This window comes from Mobula birostris, chromosome 29 (assembly GCF_030028105.1).
Source record: "Mobula birostris isolate sMobBir1 chromosome 29, sMobBir1.hap1, whole genome shotgun sequence".
In the NCBI taxonomy this organism is placed as follows: Eukaryota; Metazoa; Chordata; class Chondrichthyes; order Myliobatiformes; family Myliobatidae; genus Mobula; species Mobula birostris.
The window spans coordinates 2555888-2577409 of NC_092398.1; the positions used below are offsets into that span (position 1 = coordinate 2555888).

Genomic DNA, 21522 nt, shown 5'->3' on the forward strand with positions numbered 1-21522 from the left:
TGACCCATGTGTACTGAGCTCTCTGGACCTGTGCGGGGGGTGTGGGGGGCACCAGAGAGCATTGGGCTCTGAGGTTTTTAGAGCACCTGAATTGGTTAATGTTGTTTAATGAGAGTCAATAATCGTATAAAGTTCCTTGCGTTTTTCTCGAGCGACTCACTCTTTGTAATGTGGTCTCCTGGTGCCTTCTGTTTAAACTCGTTAAGTTTATTGTGAGGTGTTTAGGGATTCTGTGTTACTTTTATTATTTAAGTGGATGTCCAGTTAGTGCTAATTGCACAGTCCTAGTTTTGAGAATGATACGTCTCATGGTGTTGCTCAGTCGAGCCATCGATGTTCTGCTGGAATTCCTAAGTATAAATAAACTCTTGTTTCCACCTCTACATGAGAGTCTGTCCTTCCTCCGTACCTGGCTTCAGTCATTTGTCAGCTTACACTGTGACACCATGTGATGCGACAGTTAAAGTTATTTAGGGGCATGGGAAAGCGCATTCGAATTCACAACTCATAGTGTTTGTCCACTATCAAAGTCAGAGTACATTTATTATGTCACCATCTACTACCTTCAGATTCATTTTCCTGCAGGCACTTACAGGAAAATAGAGAAATACAACAGAATTTATGAAAAGCTACACACAAACAAAGATAGACAATCAACCCACAAACAAGAGAAAATCTGCAGATGCTGAAAATCCAGAGCAATACACACAAAATGCTGGAGGAACTCAGTTGGCCAGGCAGCATCAAAGTACATCAACTATACTGTTTTCCATAGGTGCTGCCTGGCCTGCTGAGTTCCTCCAGCATTTTGTGTGCGTTGCTCGGACAATCACTACTACTACGACGTCAACTCAGGCCTAGGGGGCCAGCGTCGGGCACAATGACGGACTCTCCACTTCTCCCTCTCCCTCATCAGTGTGTTCCGTTCATCTACATTAGCCACGCCGCTGTCTTCTAGGAGCGTGTCGACCATAGTCTTGGGAGGGCGCCCAGGGTTCATCCTCCCGTGCTTGGGCTCCCATATGATGACTGGGCTGGCAGGTAGCTCGGGGTGGCATAGACAGTGCCCCGCTAGTTGCAGTCTTCTCGCCTCGATTTTAGTGGTGAGCATCGGTAGATCGTTATAGAGCTCGACGTTTGTCATGTGCTGTTGCCAACTCATGTCAAGAGCCATCTGGAGCATTCGTGTATAGCAACCATCTAGAGACTTTCGACTAGTCTTGGTGAGTGTCCACGTCTCGCATCGTACGTGAGAATGGACTCTATGACTGCTATGAAAATCCTCTTTTTAAGCCCTCTGGTCAGGTTCGACTTCCAGATTCCCTTCATGTCATTCATAGCCATCCACACCAGCACCTTCCATATCTTTATGTCCTTCTCCGAACTCATCATTCTTGACCCGAGGTATTTGTAGTCAAAGACTTTCTTAATGGTATCATTCTTTACGGTCTTGAGAGTACCTTTGTCACAGTTAAACGCCATGTACTCTGTCTTTTTAGCATTTAGGTGAAGTCCAACTTTATTGCACTCAATTTCCACTTTTGTCAGTAGCTGCTGTGCTTCCTCCATCTGGTCAGAGAGCAGGACTATGTCATCTGCAAAATCGAGATCTGTGAGCGTAACTGGTCTGACCCTTTTGGTTCGTCCTGGTTTTATGGTAAAACCAAGGTTGTCCTGATCTTTGGTAGCTTGACGCAGATGCAGTTTAATGTGGATAAATGTGAGGTTATCCACTTTAGTGGTAAGAACAGGAAGCAGATTATTATCTAAATGGAGTCAAGTTAGGAAAAGGGGAAGTACAACGAGATCTAGGTGTTCTTGTACTTCAGTCACTGAAAGCAAGCATGCAAGTACAGCAGGCAGTGAAGAAAGCTAATGGCATGCTGGCCTTCATAACAAGGGGAATTGAGTATAAGAGCAAAGAAGTCCTTCTGCAGCTGTACAGGGCCCTGGTGAGACCACACCTGGAGTACTGTGTGCAGTTTTCGTCTCCAAATTTGAGGAAGGACATTCTTGCTGTTGAGGGAGTGCAGCGTAGGTTCACGAGGTTAATTCCCGGGATGGCGGGACTGTCACATGTTGAAAGATTGGAGCGACTGGGCTTGTATGCTCTGGAATTTAGAAGGCCGAGATCTTATTGAAACATATAAGATTATTAAGGGATTGGACATACTGGAGGCAGGAAGCATGTTCCCGCTGGTGGGTGAGTCCAGAACCAGAGGCCACAGTTTAAGAAGAAGGGGTAGGCCATTTAGAACGGAGTTGAGGAAAAACTTTTTCACCCAGAGAGTGGTGGATATATGGAATGCTCTGCCCCAGAAGGCTGTGGAGGCCAAGTCTCTGGATGCTTTCAAGAAAGAGATGGATAGAGCCTTAAAGATAGCGGAACCAAAGGTTATGGGGATAAGGCAGGAACTGGATACTGATTGTGGATGATCAGCCATGATCACAGTGAATGGCGGTGCTGGCTCGAAGGGCCGAATGGCCTACTCCTGCACCTATTGTCTATTGTAATCAAGGAAGATTATACAGATGTAGGGTGCCAGAGTGTCTCCTTGCAGCACACCAGCTAGGAGCTCGAACACTGCTGTTTCTCCATCTGGTGATACAACTTTCACCATGGTTTTGGTATAGCTGGACTTTATTGCCCTCAGTAGATGGTCTGGCACTCCGTAAGCTTTCAGGATCTTCAGCATTTTACCTCAGTGAATGGAGTCAAAAGCTTTGCGAAAATTGATGTAAGCAAGCACGGCTGGTAGGTTGTTCTTCTTGACTTCCTCGATGATCCTACTGAAAGCAATTATTTGCATTACTGTTGTGTGCTTCTGCAGAAAACCATTCTGATTGAATCTTAGCTTAGGATCAATGGCGGTGCGAATCCTGTTCAAGATCATCCGATTATATAGCTTTGCTAAGATGCTGGTCAAGCTGATACTGCGGTAGTTATCTGTCTTCGTGAGGGATCCAGACTTGGGGACTGGGATAATGTTTGAGAGTGACCACTGTCCTGGTTTGTCGCCTTTCGGACAATCAACCAATGTGCAAAAGAGGACAATCTCTGCAAATAAAAAGGACCGAGAACATGAGATATAGAGAGACCTTGAAAGCGAGCCTGTAGATCATAGAATCCATTCAGAGTTGGGGTGAGTGAAGTTATTAATGCCAGTTCCTCGAGCCTGATGGTGTGGGTCTTAAGGCACTTGTACCTCATTCCCATTGGTAGCAGCGAGAAGAGATGGTGGGGGTCCTCGATGATGGATACCATTTTTTTTCTGACAGGGCTCTGTGAATGTGCTCCATGGTGGAGAGGACTTTGTCTGTGCTGGACTGGGCTGTAACTACTTCTGTCTGTAGGTTTGTTCCATTCCTGGGCATTGGTGTTTCTGTACCAGGCCATTAAGCAACCATTTCGGACACCCTCCACTGGGCATCTGTAGAAAGTAAAAGTATTGTCTGAATCTGATGCCACTGAAGCTGGGCTGAGAGGGTCGGTGCAGGTGATGGATACAGTACATGAATTAGCTGGCTACCTACAGAGACTGATGGAAATAGCCAATAGATTTCACAGCATCGATGTAGAGACCAAAACAGTCAGTGGTTTGGAGATTCTTCACAACAGCTAGGAACAGAGTTGTTTCTAAGGACCAGGGATTTATTCAGATAGAGAACAGTAGAGAGACGTATAGCACAGAAACAGGCCATTCAGCTCAACTGGTCAATGCCAACCATGGTGCCCATCTTCTGTTTTTAGATGGCACTGGTGAAGCCTAGAAACTACTTATCAGCGGCAAACAAAACAAAGAATACAACTAAATACTTTATTAATAACACTTTTTCTGGTAAAATTTCTGGTCAACGATCACTGCAGACCATGGGGAGGCAAGCAAAGGTGAGGCAGAGTTGGGGCGAGTGGAAGCGAGGCCCATCCACCAAAACTGAGAACATGAGATGATTAGCCCTTGAAAGCAAATCCATGGGTTGTGGGAACATTTCAATAAGGGAGCAAGTGAAGTTGTCCCCTTTTGTTCAAGAGCCCAATAGTTGATAGCTGTTCCTGAACTTGGTGGTGAGGGTCCTGAGGGCCCTGGTCCTTCTTCCTGATGGCAGAAGCAAGAAGAGAGCATGACCTGGGTGGTGGGAAGTGGAAGGGGTGGGGGGGGGGGGGTGGAAAGTCCCTGATGATTGATGCTGCTTTCCTGTGACTACACTTCATGCATTAAATTTCGCCACTCAACCAATCAGCAATGAGATTTCCTCCCCATGTCACAATTGAGTCTCCAAAGTGATGTTCAATCAGCTGATTGGTAATTATATAAAGGCCAAGCATTCAGAGGACACATCACAATCAATAGCACACTGACGATGTCTCCTCATATGGTGATAAAACGTTTCAAGTAAATTACCACGTTTGGAGAACAACTCAACACAACCCAATGGATAGGTCCATTGGAAGTGTACTGAGGGATGCGGATCCAATGTGGGCGAATGGGACTAGCTCAGATGGGCACCTTGCTTAGCATGGTCAGGATGGGCCAAAAAGTCTCTTACTGACATTGATGAGTCTGCTGTCACAAAGAGATTAGAGCAATTAGGTTAAGGGTGGGAGATTTCACTTCCAGAAGCGCTAATAGGTAATGCCTCCTTTGAACTGATGATTTCTGGTCCTATGTTTGATCTTCAAATCTGTTTTCTGCACATGCAGTAGGTTTTTGGAAAATTTTGTTTTTGCCAATTCCTGGCATACACTTCTGTAAGTATATTTCCTCCTGAAAATCTTAACGTTTGCAAAACTAATTTTGTTTCTTACAGAGAGAGAGAGAAAGCAGGAATAAACTGTGCAAAGTCAGCTGAAATTTTGTGCATCATCATTATCTGCCGTGTCGTGTGACATCATCATGATGTGCCATGTCGTGTGACATCATCATCATCTGCCGTGTCGTGTGACATCATCATTATCTGCCGTGTCGTGTGACATGGATAATCATGCTCTTTCCATGAATATGATTGTTCTTGTCAAATTTTTCTAGTGGTTTGCCATTGCCTTCTTCTGGGCAGTGTCTTTACAAGGCTCTGACCCCAGCCATTATCAATACTCTTCAAAGATTGTCTGCCTGGCATCAGTGGTCACATAATCAGGACTTGTGATGTGCACCAGCTGCTCATACGACCGTCCACCACCTGCTCCCATGGCTGCACGTGACCCTGATCGGGGGGCTAAACAGGTGCTACACCTTGTCCAAGGGTGACCTGCAGGCTAGCGGAGGGAAGGAGGGTCTTACACCTCCTTTGGTAGAGACATTTCTCCACCCTGTCACTCAGAAATTTTGTACATGCTGACAAAATGTACAAAGAAACACACCGGCTGGAAATTATAATTTGACGATAAATTCTATATTCACCATACATGAAAGAGCTGCCCATTCAAATTAAATTGTATATAATTCAAATAAATTCTATATTCACCATACATTGAAGAGCTGCCCATTCAAATTAAGTTATTTATATTGCAAATACATTCTATATTAGCCATACATTGAAGTGCCGTCCATTCAAATTAAATTGGAAGCCAGCCTGTTGATTCAATGCCTTAAGAAGATGATAAGACACAGGAGCAGTATGAGGCCATTTGGGCGATCAGGTCTGCTCACCATTCCAGCATGGCTGATTTATTATTCTCCTGCTTGTTTGACCCCCTTACTGATCCAAAACTGATCAACCTAAGCTTTAAATATATCCGGTTATTGCCCTCCACAGCTGTTGGTGGCAATGAATTCCACAGATTCAGCACCCTCTGACTAAAGAAATTCCTCCTATTTTGCGGCTGTACCCCTTGGTCCAAGATTCCCCCCACTACAGGAAACATCCTCTCTGTCGAGGCCTTTCAACACTTGATAGGTTTCAGTGAGATCCCCCTCACATTTTTCCAAACTCCACCAGGTACAGACGCAGAGCCGCCTCGCCTCACACGTTAACCCTTTCATTCCCAGGATCATTCCCTTGAACCTCTTCTGGATCTTCTCCAATGCCAGTGCATTCTTTCTTAGATAAGGGCCTAAAACTGCTCACAGTTTCACCGGTCGTTCTCTGCAGTAGCCTCTACCAAACACAATCACAGGAACCAGACTTGCAGAGTCTGCCCTGCCTTTTGGCATTTGAACTATTATCAACAGACCCTGATTCTATGATGAAGTACAGACGTCTACCTGGTGCTTCGACAGGTTAAATGTTGGCTCATTGGGTGTTGGCTTTTCCTTTCTTAATGCGGTTCTTTTGTGTTTCTTGCTTAGTGGCTGCCTGTAAGCAGGCGCATCTCAAAAGTGTCTAATTTAAACATCCTTTGATAATAAATGAGTCTTGATTCTTTGAGTCTTTGAATCTTGAAGAAACATTGGAGAACAACAAAAGCACAACAAAATGAAGCAAAACCCTCGAGAGTACAATCTACTCTGAAGCTCAAACAGACAAACGGAATGTTTTCAAGGTTCAAAGTAAATTTTATTATCAAAGTCCATACATACAACCCTGAGATTTATTTTCATGCGGGAATACTCAATAAACCCACTATAGAATAATAACCATAATAGAATCAATGAAAGACCACATCAACTTTGGTGTTCAACCAGTGTCAAAAGACAGCAAACTGTGCAAATACAAAAAGAACAAATAATAATACATAAGCAAGCAATAAATAATAGGAGCATGAGATGAAGAATATTGAGAATAAATTTATTTTGCATTTTGAATGTTAGTATTTGTTGGATTTGATGGTCTGGTCATCTAGTTGTTTTTTTGGAAGTCAAGAAAGAAGCAAAAGACTTGTTGGTTACAGCCACTCGTTAAGCGGTACGCCAACCAGTGGCGCAGTGACATCCTCCACGGACTTCAAGGCGCGTGATCTCCGGTTCAAATCCAGCCAGCTCCTTGCATGCTTTCCATCCGTGCTGGGTTGAGTGTTGCGTTAGCAACTCGGCCTCATAAAAACAGATAAATGCTAAAGAAACAGCAAGGTCACCGCCCAATGTGCTGAAAGCTGTGGGAAGGAACAACACCTTATTAAGCGTTACCAGAACAAATGGCAAACAAAGAAAGACAAACCAAAGGATAAAGAAATTGTGGTTATTTTATATGCACAACTTGCTCAGTCTCGACAGATAACACTCAGTGAGAAGAGATAACCCATGAAATAACCAAATTCAGTGGTGTGACAGAGGCTGCAGAAAAACTTCTAGAAAAATATAGAATCAGCTACAGATAATCAGCCGGCTGTTTCTGTGACGTCTCCTCTGCTCCATGCTGAACTGAGGCTGAGGCTGTGTCTGCTCTGGCCGCTCTGGGCTTCATGTCTGAGGGCTCACTTTCATTCCAAATACAATGTGCTTACTTTTACTGTTTGCATGATTTGTGTTTTTTTCCCACTGCACATTGGGTGTTTGTCATTTTTTATGGGTTCTTTTGGGTTTCTTGTTTTGTGGCTGCCTGTAAGGAGAAGAATGTCGAGGTTGTATAATATATGCCTACATTGTACATTTTATGAAACTCAGAAGTGCAGTGTACTTTGAAATTTGAGTCTAGGACCAGAAGGCTCACCTTCAGAATAGAGGGACGTCCATTTAGAACAGAGATGAAGAGGAATTTTTTTGAGCTAGCTAATGGTGTACCATATACCTCCTTTGATAGTGAGGTATCTCCACTCTGCCACATGTATAAAACAGCTCACCATCCATTAATAAACCACAATTTGTGTAACAATAGATTTGAAACTTCTAAATCCAACATTGTCTAGAATTGCCAGGATTTTCTGTAGGGTCGTTTATTCTACCACAGCCTCCAGTGTGTCCAGTTTGACTCCTACAACAGAGCCAGTTTATTGGGCCTGCTGGCATCACCCATGGCACCACTGCATAGAAGATTGTGCTGGTGACAACAGACCGGTTGGAAGGGAGCGAGCCAATACAGTCCCGTACGGGGCTGCAGTGCTGCTTCTAGCCAAGTCCCACGCACAGCTGTCAGTCCATGCAGCACTGGCTCTTCCGCAGGACCGCATGCTCAGTCCGCTGCTGGTGCCTGACTGCACTGCTGGATTCAGTTGGAACTGAGTCAGCAAGTTTGCTGATGTCACAGCAGTGGGTGGCCTCATCGACAGGGCGGCGTACAGAGAGGAGGTAGAGCGGCTGATAGAATGGTGCAAGAAGTACAACATCAGTCTCAACGTGGACAAGACCCAAGAGCTAAATGTGGAGTTTAGGAAGATGCGTGCTGACCACTCCTCACTGCACCTACTCATGGCTCCTCCGTGAAGAGCGTTAGGTGCATCCAAGTTTCTGGGAGTTAACATAACGGACCTTGTCCCTCAACACAACCTCTGGTCAAGGCACCACGGTAGCGTCTCCACGTCCTGAGGAGATTGAGGTGAGTGATGTTCCACCTGCCTTCATTTTAACCAATTTTGCAGGGGCACCATCGAGAGTGCCCTGACCAGCCGCATCACCGTCTGGTACAGGAATTGCAGGGCTTCTGACCACGTGTTCCTGCTGAGAAGATCATCGGGGTCTCTCTTCCGCCCATCAGGGATATTTACCAGGAGCACGGCCCTTAGCATTGTCAATGATCCCTCCCATCCATCCAGCAATCTCTTTGATCCACCTACCTTCAGGCAGGAGGTACCCTAACATGAGGACAGGAACTATTTGGCTGTAAAACAGCTTCTTCCCGCAGGATGTACGACGACTGAACTCCCTGCCACCACCCAGGTCTCATGAAGCGCCAGTAACGTTATACTGTTTGCTTTTTAACTTAGTTCGCAAATGCAGCTCATTATTTGTTAATTTATTTGTGGTAATTTTACCTCTTGTGTGTGAGTTTTTCTGCCGTGTTGTGCACTCTGGTCCGGAGGAACACTGTTTCATGTGTACGGATGAATGACAATAAACTGAACTTGAACTTGGCCGCATCCAATCGCCTCTCTGTGTGGGAGGAAAGGAAGGGGACTTGTTTCGCTGCAGTTGTTTTTTGCTTGTTGTGCTCTGTATTGTTCCGCCGGGCCCTATGGCTAAGTTACGTGCGCGCCGCAATGTGCGATGAGAACTTCCCATCTCATTCCTGGGTCGTGTTGGTTGTTAATGCAAAGGAACCATTTCACTGGATGTTTCGATGTACATGTGAGAAATAAATTAATCTGAATCTCTCTCCATTAGTGACTGTGCTCCCAGCAGCAACGGGCGCAACCTAATCCTCCCCCTCAGCTTCATTTGGACTTCATTTAACGAGTCAATTACTTTCCCTTCCGTCTCGGAGGCTTAGTAAGACATTCCCTATCATATATGAATACAAATGTGCGTAGATTTATTTTCCATAATGAGTATTTATTTTCTTGTATCCATTTGCTACGACTACAAAACTCTGGCATTCTGTAGCACAGTGAGAGACGGCGTCGATGGATCGGTGCAGACAATCGCTCGGGTATTTTTTATGTTATTAATTAAAATAAAATGATTGGCAACTACTTCAATTCAAATGACACCATGCTCATTAATCCCTTGCTTTATGATTCCAATTGCATTTTAGTTACCTTTCCTCCAGCGATGCAGTCTGCAGGGTCTATTTTAGTTGACATCGGAAGCCTCGTTCGTTTATTACGCGCCGTGTCGTAGGACGTAGCTGATCATGATCTTTCCGTGACCGTGATTGTTCTCGGCAACTTTTTCTACAGAAGTGGTTTGCCATTGTCTTCTTCTGGGCAGTGTCTTTACAAGACGGGTGATCGCAGCCATTATCAATACTCTTCAGAGATTGTCTGCCTGGCGTCAGTGGTCACATAACCAGGATTTGTGATGTGTACCGGCTGCTCGTACAACCATCCACCACCTGCTCCCATGGCTTCACATGACTCTGATCGGGAGGGTGGGGGCTAAGCAGGTGCTACACCTTGTCCTAGGGTGACCTGCAGACTAGAGGAGGGAAGGAGTGCCTTACACCTCCTTCTGTGAGAAGCATCTCCACCCGGACCCCCAAAGAATCTATTAATCCTCGCTTAAAGTATATCCAAAGACTTGGCCTCCACAGCTGTCTGTGGCAATGAGGAGCCTTACATCTCCTTTCGAAGACATATCTCCACCCTGCCATCTGAAGGCTACCCGTGTTTAAATAATCTGTGTGGTATTTGCAGGAATTTTATGTCAAGGTAGTGAATGTGAAACTTGCTCACCATTTTAGCGTGGGATGAAGCTGCTTCTGAGGGGTTATGGTTCCAATGAGTTTCCTGATTTTGACCCAAGTCGAACGTGGTAACCTGCCTCAGTGACTGTAGTCCAGTAGCACTTACATCCACTGTGATGAAGCGTCTTGAGATGCTGGTGATGAAACATATCAACTCCTGCTTGACAAGCGACTTGGATCTGCTCCAATTTGCTTACGGCGCAACAGGTCCACAGCAGATATCACTCATTGGCTCTTCGCTCAACCCTGGAACATCTGGACAGCAAAGATGCATGCATCAAGATGCTCTTTATCAACTACAGCTTGGTATTCAATACCATCATCCTCTCAAAACTAATCAATGTGAGCATTTTGGTTGCTTCTCCATCCTGTTAGGTGTGGTTTCATTGATTCTATTATGGTTCTTAGATTTACTGAGCATGCCCGCAAGAGAACAAATCTCAGGGTCGTACGCGGTGACGTATATGTACGTTAATTAATACATTTACTTTGAACTTATTCAAAAACAACACTTTGAGCTTTACAAGTGTCAGCTGCTATATTTAGAAAGCTGAGCTTGGCAAAAAGCAGGGGCCCTGGCCCAGGACAGTGAATATCCATCACACTTGTGGCAGTACTCCTTCTAGATGAACTCAATGGTGGGAGAGCTTTTCCTGTGATGGATTGTGCTGTATCCACTATTTCATTTTACAAATGGTCAAACTTCCCACTTTCGCACAGAACGGTTTAATCTTTCCAAATTTCAATCTACAAAAAGGCGGCTGTCTTCATTACCTCCAAAATTGTCCAATTAGAGCCAAGCTTTAGAGTTACATTTAAAGTTCAAAGTTCAAAGTAAAATTTATTATCAGAGTACATATATGACATCACCTTCAGCTCTTGAGATCCTCATTCCATGAATCCAGTACTGTATAAAGTACCTTTTATTATCAGAGTATACATTTGTCCCCACTTACAACCCTAAAATTCATTTTCCTGTGGGCATACTCAGCAAATCTATAACAGGAGTAATGAGAGATCAACCAGAGAGCCGAAGACAACAAACTGTGCAAATGCAAATATAAATAAATAGCAATAAATAACGAGAATATGAGATAATGAGATATGAGTCCTTAAACTGAGATCATTGGCTTTGGAAACATCTCAAAGGATGGGTAAGTGAGTGTAGCTATCCCCTTTTGTTCAAGAGCCAGATGGCTGAGGGATGGTATTTGTTCTTGAACCTGGTGATGTGAGTCCTGAGGTGCATGTACCTTCTACCTGATGGCAGCAGTGGGAAGAGAGCTTGACCTGGATGATGGGCGTTCCTGATGATGGATGCTGCTTTCCTGTGACAGTGTTTCATGTAGATGTGTTGGGAGGGCTTTACCTGTGATGTATGGGGCTGAATCCACTATTTGTAGGATGTTCCATTCAAAGGAATTGATGTTCCCATATCAGGCTGTAATGCAGCCAATGGATCTGCTGAGCTAAAACAATTAATGAAATGTTCCTCCAGGCATATGTTAGGTGTTCTGATTAATGTACACTTCCGTCCTTCTGAGGATCTACCCTGGACTCAATATATCGATTCAGCAGTTATATTTCATTAGGAGTTTGAGGAGATTTGGTTTGTCACCAAAGACACTCACAAACTTCTACAGATTTACCATGGACAGCATTCTAACTGACTGCATCACTGTTTGGTATGGGGCGTGGCTACTGCACAGGATTAAAATAAGCTGCAGAGAGTTGTAAACTCAGTCAGCTCCATCATGGGCACTAGCCTCTGTAGTATCCAAGACATCTTCAAGGAGGCGTGCCTCAAAAGGGCAGCATCCATCATTAAGGACCCCATCACCCAGGACATGCCCTCTTCTTATGCTACCATCAAGCGAGAGGTACAGGAGCCTGAAGGCACACACTCAATGATTCAGGGACAGTTTCTTCCCCCCTGCCATCTGATTTCTGAATGGACATTGAAACCATGAACACTACCTCACTTTTTTTCTTCGCTTTTTGCACTAATTACTTAACTTTAAATATATACTTACTGAAAATTATGGGTTTTATTTTTATGTATTGCAATGTACTGCTATCACAAACAGCAAATTTCATGACATACGTATGCTGGTGATATTAAGCTTCAACTTGAACTCAGTTCTTTCTCCTCCTATTCTGTCTGCTTGGGGCGGGGGGGGGGGAGAAGAAGGGTGAATAACCAGGGTAGGAGGGATCCTTGATTGTGGAGACATCAAAAAGTACACCTGCTGGAAATCAGGAGAAACAGCCAAGATGCTGGAAGAACTCAGCGGGTCTGGTAGTATCTGTGGAAGGGGACAAAGAGAAGACCCTTATATGGGTTGAAGCCCTTCCTGGGGTTGTGGTGGGCGGATGGGAGATCACAGAGTCATTGAGAAGTCTAGCACAGAAACAAGCCCTTCGACCCATCTACTCCATGCCAAACCATTTAAACTGCCTGCAACCATTGACCTGCACCAAGACCATAGCCCTACATACCCCTACCATCTATGTACCTATCAAAACTTCTCTTAAATGTTGAAATTGAGTTCACATGCACCACTTGTGCTGGCAGCTCGTTCCACACTCTCACCGCCCTCTGTGTGAAGAATTTTCGCCCTCATGTTTCCCTTAAACATTTCACCTTTCACCCTTAATCCATGACCCCCTAGTTGTAGTCCCACCCAACCTCCATGGAAAAAGCCTGCTTGCATTTACCCTATCTGTTCCCCTCATAATTTTGTATACCTCTATCAAATCTCCTCCCAATCTTCTACATTCCAAGGAATAAAGTCCTAACCTATTCAATCTTTCTTTGTAACTCAGGTCATCCAGTTCTGGCAACATCCTTGTAAAGTTTCTCTGTAGTCTTTCAGCCATATTTACATATTTCCTGTAGGTAGCTGACCAACACTGCACACAATATTCCACCAATATCTTACACAACTTCAACATAACATCCCATCTCCTCTATGCAATATATTGATTTATGAAGGCCAATGTGCCAAAAGCTTTCTTTACAACCCTAACTACCGGTGACGGCACTCCAATGAATTACGGAGCTGTATTCCCAGATCCCTTCATTCTACAGCTCTCCTCGGTGCCCTACCTTTCACTGTTTAAGACCTACACTGGTTGGTCCTACCGAAGTGCAACTCTTCGCTTTTGTCGGCATTAAATTCTCTCTGCTATTTTTCAGCTGGTCCAGATCCCGCTGCAAGCTATGATAATTTTCCTTGCTGTCCACTACACCCCCAATCTTGGTGTCATCCGCAAACTTCCCTGATTTACTTAACCACAATATCATCCAGAATGTTAGAGGAACTCAGCAGACCAGGCTGCATCTATGGAAAGGAGTAAACAGTCGACGCTCTGGGCTGGGATACTTTCTCAGAACTCCTGACGACGGGACTCCGCCCGAAAGGTCGACTGTTTACACTTTTCCATAGATGCTGCCTGCTCTGGTGAGTTCCTCCAGCATTTTGTGTGTGTTGATTTGGATTTCCAGCATCTGCAGACTTTGAGACATTATCATCCATATCGTTGATACAGATGACAAACAACTCTGGTCTTCCAGACCCGGCAAGATCCTTGTAAATTTTCTCTGTACTCTTTCTTTCAACCTTATTTACATCTTTCCTGTGACTAGGCGACAGAAACGGCACACAATATCTGGCGTTTCAGTGTCAGACAGGTGCCACGGGGAGTGAGTGGCTGGGAAGTGGGGAATGGGGTCAACTGGGATGTGTTTTCCCCAAAAACAAATTGTCGCAGGAAGTCTCTCCCCGCCCGGTTGGGACCCTCAATTATCAGCGGCTCACAGCCATAAACAGAAAGCTGGAAGTCTTGCTCCTTGCTTCCAGGATCAGCCCCAACTTCTGCTATAGTCTTTCGTGACCATTTTCATTTCCTGTGCGATTGTGTCTCCTCTGCCTGTGCGTTTTGCCGTCGGTCACCGTCCGTCTCCTTCCCCCGACGCTGACATTAGCCGACCACTTGTGCCTCATCCCGTTCTCTCTGATCCAGTGGTGACACCGGCGGTCTTCCCGGAGAGCAGCCGAGCTCCAGGCAATCGGAGGCGGTTTCCAGCCGCCCCGGGTCCGCGTCTGACGGTTCGGCCGGGCGGAGGGAGGTTCGCCCCGCTCGGGGATACCCGCTGCTGCGGCGTGGCTGGATATTGTCCCGGGATGATTTCTGGTTCGCTTTCGGCGACGAGCAGAGGCGGTGCGTGAAGCTCCGGGGCTGCGACTGAGAGCGAAGAGGAGCTGCCGGCGCCGCCCGTCCACCCGCAGGTAAGCGAGGGGCCGGCTGGGCGCCGGGTCTGGGGTACGAACCGAGCCGCGGTCGGGTGCGCCGGCAGGCCGAGGCTGTGGGAGCCGGCCTCATCCCCTCGCCGGGCGGCGGGAGGGATGGACACGGGCTGCGGAGGGAACGGGCGCTCTCCCGGTGTGGCCGGCGGGAGGGGCACGGCGCCGGGTTCGAGCGGGGGACGGAGTGGCCGCCCAGTCCCCGGGAGGGTAAAGGGACGCGGTCGGTACCCGGTTCCGGTGCGTGGATGGAAGGAATGCGCGTCCACTTCCACCTTCACCCCACCCTCCATTACCCGCGGGCGATTTAAAAGCAGAGCCCGCAAAGTCCGGCCTTTGCAAACCCGTCCCGCTGCGCCCCGGGGGTGATGGATGACCCGGCTCTCGGCCCCCGGCCGCAGCGCTCAGATCCCGAACCGTGGGGTTTGCGCCGCGAAGGTGGCGAGCCCCCGCCTCATCGCGAGTTTTCAGCTCTCACGCCGCGGATCGCATCGATTGTGGAGTTTGTGCGGCATCGATTGCAGGTTCCGAAACCCAACTCCATAGCACGGCAGGATCCCAGCTGCCCTGCCGTGAACACAGGTCGCGCCGTGCCTTCCAGTCGTTCCCAACCATCGTCATGTCACAGACCCCTGCCATTATCCGAGGGGTCCGTGGCCCCCAGGTTGGGAAGCATTGATTAGTCACTCCGCCTCTCTAGCCCACCAACCGAATTATACCAACAGAACCTGCTCAGGAATGCGGTGGGTATCCCGCCTGGTCACAGGGAGGACACGAAAACTCCACAGGGGTGGGGTCTGATGTGGGGATCGAACCAGCTTCTCCGGAATCCTTAGACAGCCATTCTGTCCTCTGCAGCTCTGGGAAGATCCCTGGATCTCTGTCTTGCTTCCATTCCAGTTTGGTGGGCAGGGCCACAATATGCCAGGTAGCTGGGAGTTGCTCTGCTCCCCCTCCCTGTTTTCCTTTGCCCCTGGTGTGGAGATTTGATGTCCTTTGTGCATTTCTAGATGCCCCCTCCCAGTCTAGTGTAATCCTGGGCCCCTCTTCTCCTGCTGAGTTGGGATGGTGCCACAGTTGACTTAAAACTCCAAGAATCCAGGTTCGAAATTGAGATTGGTGCTCTCTGTGTGGACTTTGCAAGCTCTCCCTGTGACCGTGTGGGGTTCCTCCACATCCTAGAGACATCCTGGCCCATCTGTTCGCACCTTATCGCCTTGATTAGCAGCACAGCAAACCCAGGAGCAATTGACGGACGTGTGTAGAAAATACACGTGAGGTGAAGGGAAATGGGGCTGGCATGGAACTAGTGAGCTCAATGGCCTCTTGTGTTATTGGTACAAGATGTGATGTAACATTTTCAAAGAGGACTTTAAGAGTGTTTCGGATGTATATTCCTTGTCCTTCTGGAAATCTTTTGGTATGACAGGGGATCGGTTCAGAACTGTGGGTGATGTGACCTGCTCATGAGAATAGGTTGAGATAAAGGGAGTTGGAAAGCACAGCAACAGACCTGTGGACTTTGTCACCCATCTGCCCTATCCTGATTACCTGCATTAAACCCACATCCATCTACGCCTTGTCTATTTAACTGCACGTCCAAATATCACTCAAATATCGTGGTTGCCATCTCCGGCCTGCTTCTGCTCAATTGAAGCCCATTCCCTCTTGTTTATGCTGTCCCTTTCATCGGGGGAAAATGACCACCTACTCGACGTATTCTCCTACAATTTTATATTGTACGACACGGTAGTGTAGCGGTCAGCACAACGCCTTACAGTACAGGCGCCCCAGGTTCAATTCCCACCGCTGCCTGTAAGGAGTTTGTATGTTGTCCCTGTGATTGTGTGGGTTTCCTCTGGGTGCTCCTGTTTCCTCTCACAGACCAATGACCTACCAGTTAGTAGGTTAATTGGTCATTGTAAATTGTCCCGTAACTAGGCTAGGGTTAAATCAGGGGAATTCTGGGCAACGTGACTGGGAGGGCTGGAAGGGCCTACTGTGAGCTGTATTGGAATAAAATATTTATTTTATCTCAATACGTAAATAAATATTTGGGGTCTTGCTCTTCAAAGATCTTCATCACCTTCAAATTTGGGCATAACAGTACTGGAGCTGACTGTTATTGATGTCTACCTTCATTAACTGGTGCGTCCCAAGGGATGGCCAGTGCACCCGGTTTCTCAGAATCGTAATTGTTGTGCGCAAGGAACAGGTTGGTTGAGCATCTGCCAGGCGTTGAAGGACCACTGTGCAGTTCTTCCGCGGCTGGAGAGGGAGGGGCTGGGTTGTGTGAGGAAGACCCTCGGTTATTGTAGGAGTGAACTAGCCTAGGGGGGCCACATGAGAGGCAGCAGTCATACTGGTGTGTAGCAATGTAACAGGACACTGTCTGTTCAGAGTAACACTGTGCCTCTCAGACACCACAGATCCCAAGCCCCATTGACTGCACACTCTGCCTCACTTCATCTCAGCCCTGAAGCTGTCAGCTTCTTTAGCACATTTCTGGTTTTGCATTATCTCACTTCTGACAGGACGCTCTGACACTTCCTGCAATTCACTGGAATCAAACAACGCATCAGCCTAACTCCCACCCCTCCTCCTCTGCAATTAGCGTCCGACCCGCCGGGGCACATTGCCTGCTTTCTGTTTCTGAAGGTAGTGTTGCATCTCACTTCATCCAGGGGAAGTAAACAGCAGAGATCATGCCTGCTACACAAACCCCGGTAAGTGAAGGCAGCAGTTAAGCAAGATAAGAGATAATTTTTTTTGAGATACAGTATGGTAGCAAGGCTCTTCTGGACCAACGAGCCCAGGATCCCCTTCTACACCCATGTGACCAATTAGCCTACTAACCCGTATGTCTTTGGACTGTGGGAGGACACTGAAGCACCTGGTGGAAACACATGTTGTCATGGGGAGAACGTACAAACTCCTTATAGGCAGCAGTGGGAATTGAACCTGGGTCGTTGGTACCGTAGAGTACTGTGCTGACCACTACGCTACCGAGCCTCCCAGAAGACCATAAAATATAGGAGTGGAATAGGCCATTTGGCCCATCGAGTCTGCTCTGCCATTTCAACATGGCTGAATCTTTTCCCCTCTCAGCCCCAGTCTCCTGCCTTCTCCCCGTATCCCTTCATGCTCTGACTAATCAAGAAGGTATTAGCTTCTGACGTAAATATACCCAGTGACCTGGCCTTTACAGCTGCCTGTGCAAACAAATTCCACAGATTCACCACTCTCTGGCTAAAGAAATTCCTGCTCATCTCCGTCCTAAATGGATGTCCCTCTATTCTGAGGTGTGCCCTCTGGTCTTAGACTCCCCCACCATAGGAAACATCTTCTCCACATTCACTCTGTCTGTGTCCTCTGGTCCTAGACTCCCCCACCATAGGAAAAATCCTCTCCACATTCACTCTGTCTGTGTCCTCTGGTCCTAGACTCCCCCACCATAGGAAACATCCTCTCCACATTCACTCTATCAAGCCCTTTCAACATTCAGTAAGTTTCAGTGAGTCACCCCTCATTATTCTGAATTCCAGTGAGTTCAGGGCCAGAGTCATCAAATGCTCCTCATATGATAAGTCTTTCAATCCTGGTACTATGTTTACCTCCTTTAAAACCCTCCCCCAAATCAGCACATCCCTTTTTAGATAAGGGACCCAGACTGCTGACAATGCTCCAAGTGAGGCTTCACCAGTGCCTTATAAAGCCTCAGCATTACATCCTTGCTTTTATATTCTAGCCCTCTTGAAATGAATGCTAACATTGCATTTGCCTTCCTCACCTCCAACTCAACCTGCAAATTAACCTTTAGGGAATCTTGCACCAGGACTCCCAAGTCCCCTTGCACCTCAGATTTTTGAAATTTCTCTCCATTTAGAAAACCTTTCATTTCTTCTACCGAAGTGTATGACCATACACTTCCTAACACTGTATTCCACCTGCCATTTTTGCCCATTCTCCTCATCTGTCTAAGTCCTTCTGTAGCCTCTCTACTTCCTCCAAACTACCTGCCCCTCCACCTATCTTCATATTGTCCTCAAACTTGGCCACAAAGCCATCAATTCCGTCTTCCAAATGAGGTCAGGGAAAGGAAAGATTCAGAGGGAAATGAGTGAAACGTGTTCAGCTGGCACCAGCTCTGGAGGCTCAATGGCTGGCATGGACTAGTTGGGCAGGAAATCTATTTCCATATTCTATGACTGTGAGTGGGTGAGTGGATAGGTAGCAGCTACTGTCTAATGTGGATAAGTGTAAAGCCGTCTATTTTGGTAGGAAGAATAGAAGATAGATTTGGAAATGTGTTGTGGGTGTCTGAGAAGGAAAACTCAAGGGTGTCTCTCTACAATTATACAGAACCAGGAGTACTTGTTCAGTTTCAGTGTCTTACCTCAGAAAAAGATGCAGCTGACACTTTATTGTCGCCAAACAATTGATACTAGAGCGTACAATCATCACAGCGATATTTGATTCTGCGCTTCGCGCTCCCTGCAGTACAAATCGATAGTAAATATTAAAAATTTAAATTATAAATCATAAATAGAAAATAGAAAATGGAAAGTAAGGTAGTGCAAAAAAACTGAGAGGCAGGTCCAGATATTTGGAGGGTACGGCCCAGATCTGGTTCAGGATCCGTTCAGCAGTCTTATCACAGTTGGAAAGAAGCTGTTCCCAAATCTGGCCGTACGAGTCTTCAAGCTCCTGAGCCTTCTCCCGGAGGGAAGAGGTACGAAAAGTGTGTTGGCTGGGTGGGTCGTGTCCTTGATTATCCTGGCAGCACTGCTCCGACAGCGTGCGGTGTAAAGTGAGTCCAAGGACAGAAGATTGGTTTGTGTGATGCGCTGCGCCGTGTTCACGATCTTCTGCAGCTTCTTCCGGTCTTGGACAGGACAACTTCCATATCAGGTTGTGATGCACCCTAAAAGAATGCTTTCTACAGTGCCTCTATAAAAATTAGTGAGTGTTTTAGGGGACAGGCCAAATTTCTTTAGTTTTCTCAGGAAGTAAAGGCACTGGTGGGCCTTCTTGGCAGTGGACTCTGCTTGGTTGGACCAAGTCCAATCATTTGTGATATTGACCCCGAGGAACTTAAAGCTTTTGACCTGTTCCACTTGCGCACCACCGATGTAAATGGGGTCATGCGGTCCACTACTCCTTCTGAAGTCAATAACCAATTCCTTCATCTTGCTGATGTTGAGGGATAGGTTATTGTCTTCACACCGTGCTACAAGGTTCTTAATTTCCTCTCTGTATTCAAACTCATCATTACCCAAGATACGGCCTACAATTGTCGTGTTATCGGCACAATTGACACAGAGGGGGTACAAGAAATGTTTTTGAGATAACAAATGCATAAAGTGATATGAGGACAGAGACGGGATATGGAACCAAACAGAAATGTTTGGATTACTCGGCCGGTCTGTGGGAAGAATAAACACTCCCTGTTTTGGGCCAGGGACCTTTCCTCCGAACTGGGAATAGAGTGGAGAGTTCTGAGAGCCATCATGAGGTGTAAGACATGAAATATATTAACATAAAATATTATCTGGAGTTGAGTTATGACAGATCAGGTGATGGATAACTATTTGTAAGGCCTTTCACAGGTGACAGCACAGTAGGGTAGTGGTTAGCGTAACACCATTACATCACCAGTGACGCGGTACGATTCCCACCGCTGTCCATAACGAGTTTGTACGTTCTTGCCGTGATCGCTCAGGACGTCCTACATTCCAGACATGTACGGGTTAGTAGAGTCCTGATGGAGAGTCTCAGCCCGAAACTTCGACTCTACTCTTTTCCACAGATGCTGCCTGGCCTGCTGAGTTCCTCCAGCATTTTGTGTGCATTGCTCTGGATTTCCAGCCTCTGCAGACTCTTGATTGGGTCAGTTGGTTAATTGGTCACATGGTGTAACTGGGCAGCACAGGTTCGCTGGGCTGGAAGGCCCTGTTCCAGTGCCATATCTCAAACTAAAAAATAAATCAGTAAACCAATACATACATGTTTATGAAGCCTAGGTCGGTCAGGGTCGACCATAGATGTTGCACCCTAGCTGTCCAGCTATGCAAGCCAGGGCAGTGCAATACGGAGAGCCAGCTGTTGCCCGTGTAGCAGGCTCCTCCTCTCCATGCAGCTGATGAATCCAAAGGACCAGCCGAGTCCGATACAGTGTGGCAGGAGTAGGCAGTCGGCATTGAACTCAAAGCGGGACTGCCTTCGCTCTCAACTTTTCCCTTGGGGTAAACTCCTCAAGCTTTCTGCATGGGTGGGTATAGCTGCAAGGCAGCGGAGGCTTGAGGTCAGAGTCTTCCTTCTCCAAGATGAGCTGGCAACCACGGCTGATGAGCCCCATCTGCCCGAAGGCGCCAGTAACCCACCCTTTCCCCTTCTCCTGTCGGTAGAAGCGGTTCCACTGAGCTCAGAAGCTCAGCCACACGTGACGGTCAGGAGCTCGACTTGGTTGTCAGAGGTTATTTGAGATGTACACCACTGGGAGCAGTTAATATGTGGTGGGAGCTTGTCCTCAATAACCCACCATCCCCCCCCCCCCCCCCCCGGCTATAACAACCTTATGTAAATAAATATTACGTCCTTACTGCCCGTTATGCCACTGGCGTTTGGGGTAGCAATGAAGGTCCTCCGTCTCTGTCTGTCCATACAGACGCACACAGATGTAGAAAGGTTCTGCATTGCTGTGTCCGTAACAATTTTGTTTGACCCGTCAGGGTTGTTAGCCCTGAGCTGAGCCTCTGAACCTGGAGGACCGGTGGACCACTCTTAGTCTGGCCTCTACCCTTTGACCTGTTTGGCATGGGTGACCCTACCAGGAGCCAAAGCATAAAGCCCTGACTCCAGTCAACGTAGCTCGCTGGGTCATTGAGGCACACAAGCCTGCAAATTACGACAAGGTTGTGGTCCATAAGATATAGGAGCAGAAATAGGCCATTCGGCCCATCAGGTCTGCTTCACCATTCAATCATGGGCTGATCCAATT

The 21522-nt window shown here is 46.9% G+C and overlaps 1 protein-coding gene and 1 long non-coding RNA gene across 2 annotated transcripts in view; one reads left to right on the forward strand and one right to left on the reverse strand.

Moving 5' to 3' along the window:
* Window positions 1–6712: 6712 nt before the first annotated feature.
* On the reverse strand, window positions 6713–10390 carry LOC140190078 (uncharacterized). The gene is made up of 2 exons (XR_011883533.1): window positions 10205–10390; window positions 6713–7030 (listed from the first exon to the last, which is right to left on the reverse strand). It is a non-coding gene; the product is annotated as an uncharacterized lncRNA (long non-coding RNA).
* A 3344-nt stretch (window positions 10391–13734) lies between these two features.
* The window catches only part of LOC140190134 (tyrosine-protein kinase Fyn-like), a 298385-nt gene continuing 290597 nt past the window's right edge, over window positions 13735–21522 (forward strand). Inside the window, exons 1-2 of the mRNA XM_072246641.1 lie at window positions 13735–13808; window positions 14242–14507. The gene's annotated coding sequence lies outside the window, so the exon portion shown is untranslated. The remainder of the gene's footprint in view (window positions 13809–14241; window positions 14508–21522) is intronic.